Source organism: Dipodomys merriami, unplaced genomic scaffold, assembly GCF_024711535.1.
Source record: "Dipodomys merriami isolate MVZ:Mamm:240054 unplaced genomic scaffold, mDipMer1.0.p SCAF_40, whole genome shotgun sequence".
Lineage (NCBI taxonomy): Eukaryota > Metazoa > Chordata > Mammalia > Rodentia > Heteromyidae > Dipodomys > Dipodomys merriami.
The window spans coordinates 9,431,672-9,436,564 of NW_027205604.1; positions in this window are offsets into that span (position 1 = coordinate 9,431,672).

Here is a 4,893-nt window from a genome sequence, read left to right on the forward strand (position 1 = left end):
TATTTGCTAGAAAACACGGAACTAGTCACTTCCATTGGATTTTGATAATAAATTAACCATGTCAGATGACTGGATTAGATTAAAACTGGCACCAGAAGTAGGATAAATCTTTGAGGGGCCCTCGACTCTATCCCATGGATTTTATATTCCTTCATGTATCAAACTGAAGAAGAAAGAGCTGAAGAAGTTCTTATGACATGCCGGCTTCAAAGACGAGGGAAACCTGATATTTTGGAGAGAATCACAGATATTAAATAGCTACAATAAAAAAAAGATTTTAATGTGGCTTTATGAAGTACTGAATCCCATCTTGTTGAAGCATATTGTTTCCATCTTAATCCACATTGTTTTAAAATTCTATAACATTGCTACTGCACATAGTGGAAACAATAGAATGAATTCACAAAAGAAAACTGGGGGGATCTGGATTCTGTTCTAACTCTGCAAAGTGAAGATGACAGTACCTACTAAATATTATTCTGCCAGACCTGAGAGATAAACCTTCCAAGACAGCTTGGCCGGGCTTTGGCATACATTTGGCACCAACAAGAATGAGCTGCTTTATTCCTGATTGACAAGTGGATATGCAAAGGGTCAAAGGACAAAAAAGGCAAGAGGCCAGAACTGCCAAGAGGAAAAATGGAAAGCTCCCCAGTGAGAATTCACTCTCTGCCCCTCCAAATCTCCACCTTGAATTGTTCCTTCACACACCATGTTTCCCAGCTCTCCTGCGCATGCTGACACTGTACAGTCACATATCCCATAGGAGAGAACATTGTCAAGCTGCTCATTATTGCATACACCGGGGCATGCATGAATTTCATGTGAGTGGTACTTTCTAGAACATAAGCCAGATCGAGTCACTTACTTCCTCCTCCGGGCCTGTCAGACCTCTCCCCACCTCCTTTCATTCAGCAAAGGAAACCCAAGATGTCTTCTGGCTGCCCACTTCTTCCTGACCCACGACTCAGTCTGTTTTCCCGCTCCACCTTCTACTCTGTGCCTTTGGATGTTTGTGACTTTCTCATCTCCACTCTGCACCTCCCTTAACCAAGCTGACCACGTGACCTGCACTCCTCGTCCCTTTTACTGTGTTCTGCATTTTACTCTATGATATCTTGTCTTCTTCCACTGGCACCTGCCATCTATCATCGTGAAGATACATTTGCTTGCTGTGTTTAGTAATTATTATGTGTCTCTGCTTACTCACAGGGTGGGAACTTCTGTTTCCCTCCTGGGTTTAATTCAACCCTCCCCCAAGATCGGTCTTAGCATATACTGGATAAGAGTGAACAGCAATTTTGGGAAGCGTACATGTGAGGAGAAAATGGATGAAAGGGTATAAAACTGTACAGAAATCACAGAAGTTGAAGCATTTCCTTTAAGCTGGACACTTCACAACAAACGAACGTCATTGCAACCCTCATCTAACTAGTTCACCAGATTTGAAGAGAAGTTTGTCATGAACGAACAATGCTGATGGCTGACTTGTGTCTTGCCCCCCCCCAACAACGATTCCATCTCCCCCATAAATCCTGCCACAAGTACGCAGACAGAGAGCAGAGAGATTCTTGATCTAAAACAAATTAGGCAAAAACCAACCCAAAACTTAGCTGGACACTAGTGGCTCACTCCTGGAATCCTAGCTACCCTCAGGAGGCTGAGATCTGAGGATCTCAGTTCAAAGCCAGCCCAGGCAAGAAAGTCCATTTCTTATTTCCCATGAACCACCAAAAAATAAAGCCAGAAGTAAAGCTGTGACTCAAGTGGTAGAGCACCAATCTTGAGCGGAAAACGCTCAGGAAAAGTACCCAGGCCCCCAGTATCTACACACACACACACACACACACACACACACACACACACACACACACACACACACACACACGGGGGGGCGGGGAGGAAGAGAGAGAGAGAAAGAGAGAGAGAGACAGAGAAAGAGAGAGACAGAGAGAGATCCTATCCTGTATCTCTCCCTTTAGGAGAAAAAAAAATGAAGTTGTAGTCTATTTATACAACTGTTACCTTTTAGACACATAAAAATGGACAACATCAACATCAAACAACTCTAACTAACTTGCAGTTGTGATAATAATGTAATGATTTTTGTTCATCAGTGCAAACAAGCTTGCAAATGCGACCATGTTGTGAATGGAACACATTGTTAGCTCTTTAACCTGCCTTGTTGTGTAAGTTGCAGAACATTCCCACAGATGGTACAGCGCTAGAGTCAAGGACACCCTGGGTTTCTGACTTAGCTCCAACTTCGGATGAAGTTCATCAACTCTGCCCAAGATACACAGACTAGCAAGTCATGCCCATGAACTCTTTTTCTACGTGGGTTTCCCATCCACAAGGCTGGTTTTAGTTGAGTCTGAGAGGGCTGGCTCCAATCTCCAAAGTTCCACACAATGTTTGCATTAAGGAATCTCGGTCCTTAGAGTTCAGCCATGACTTTTCTGAATGGATGTTTTCATGGGCTTTATCTTGTTCCGTGTGACATACATCCAGCAGTAGACCATTTATTTAGCTGTGATTTCCAGACACAGCACCTCAATGTTGGTGAAAACAGAGCCATTCCATGATTTCCAAATGCTAGATTTGCAGAGCAACAGCAAGATTTTTAGATCGCAATCTGAATTTGTGAAGCCTTATGTACATAAACAGTTTGCTAACACACTGTCCGGTGTGCCAGCAGTGTCATTTGCTATTTGAAACAGGGCAAAACAATGTCTCCATTTCTAAATGCTCATGAAACATTTTTATCTCCTTTTTCAGCATTCTAATTTTTATTAAATGCTTTTACTTAGTGGAAATGACCTAGCAGATACTTAGCTTGCCTGAATTCTTCCCTTAAAACAACAGTAACAGCAACAAGAAACAGAACATGGATCTTTTCAAGTAATCGACAAGATGATATTAGCTTGGTCCTGGATAAAACTGATGAGCAGATACTCTCCATATTCTTCAACGTTTTTAAAAATAAGTTTTTAATTGTGAAAATACCATACAGAGGGGTTACAATTACTTGAGCAAGGTAATGAGGACCTTTCTTATCAAGCATTGTTGCCTCCTCCTTTGTTTTTCCCTTATCCTCCCTGCCCTCCCATCTCCATGACTACTTCCTACCCCACCCCAGGCCAACGTTGTAGTTTGTTTTTTGACATAGCATCTTGTACATCTCACTGTTGCAATGGGTCTTCAACTTTTATTTAAAAGCCTGCCTGGCAATCATTCCTAATAGCAATAATGTTTATCTGACTTTCTCTATGTCATTTGTGAGCTGGCTTGCTTTCAGGGGCATTGAACCTGGGACCATGAGTCCATCATAGGGCATATGTCATCTCTTTGGAATTGTGGGAACAGAAATAGACATAGTCTACATGTTCTCCCAGGGAGATTCTGCCAAGTGTGCAGCTGATCCTCTAAGGGGCTGAGCATCCCTCCAAAAGGTTTACAAGCTAATGCTTTAAGGTTTGGGCATGGATTCCAGCAGTATTTTTTTTAACAGAGGGAAAGAGCTGCCAAGACCTTGGCTCAGTCTTGAGAGCTGTAGCTTTGGTAATCTGTGGTAGACCCGGGAAACTGCATTGTTTTCAAGTACCTCTATGCATGCCACCCACCCACAGGGATCCTGATAAAAAAGCTCACTCTCATCTACAAAAGAAAACATACTTTTTCAGAGACAAAGACTAAAGGTCTTTGCCCTGAGCCAGTCTTTCTATTTGTATATCTACTACTACTCAAACTGCCCTAAATGTCCTATACATGTACACAAGCAGGGGTTCACTCCTTATTCCTTACTCTTTTTCCCTCTCTTCTTTCCTTCCGCCCTCCCTACAATACTTCTTTCCTCCCTCCCTTCATCCCTCCCTCCCTTTTATCTCCTTTCCTCCTCCCTCCTTCTTTCTCATCTTTCCTCCCTCCCTCCCTTTTCTCCTTCTTTTCTTCCTTTTTCCCATGCCAAAGATTGACTGCAAGGCCTTTAAGTGTGAGGGAAGTACTATACTATGAAGTTATATTCCCAATCCCACCCATTTATTCATGAGTTTAATGAATACTTTATGAAATTCATTATAGAGACTCTGTGCTAGGGTTGATATAATCTCTAGTCACACAGAGATAGCCATAGTTTCCACTTAAATGAAGTTTTCCTTCCTGTGGACTTACTTAACTACTGTTAATATTAGTCTGAAAGTATGACATGGAAAGAAAGATGTTCTTTAATGTACACCTGGCAGTGGTGCCTCCTGCCGGTAATCCTAGCTCATCAGGAAGCTGAGATCTGAGGATCGAATTCAAACATCAGCCTGGACAGGGAAGTCTATGATGCTCTTACTTCCAATGAGCCACCAAAAAGCTGGAGGTAGGTAGAGCTGCTAACCTTGATCAGAACAGAAAAGTTCAGTAACAACACCCAGGCTTTGAGTTCAAGCCCAAGATAGACACCAAAAAAAAGAGGAAAGGTTCTTTAACATACATATGCTTTTTTCTTACTAATGCATTATTGGGCCCTTGCATCATTAATTATTGCTATGAGAGTTTACGGTGCTTAGGTATAAATAAAATACATCATAGGTATGAACATAAGGAAAAACACAGTGTGCACCACACACACACACACACACACACACACACACACTTGTGTGGGATAGGAGCAGTTTCCAGAATCTTGGAGGGGGGGGCCTTGGAATGTACTCCCCAGGGGTAAGGGGGAACTTTCATGTGCTTTTCCATATCTTTGGGCCCTAGCTCTCCTTCAGTAGGGCCAGTTGGTTCCATTACCGACCCCCCAGGGCAGCGAATCGAGTGCCAGCTCCCATGCGCAGTCCTGCAGGACCTTCAGAGTTCCTGGGGACACACTTCTTATTGCCACTTTTCTCTCAGTGGACC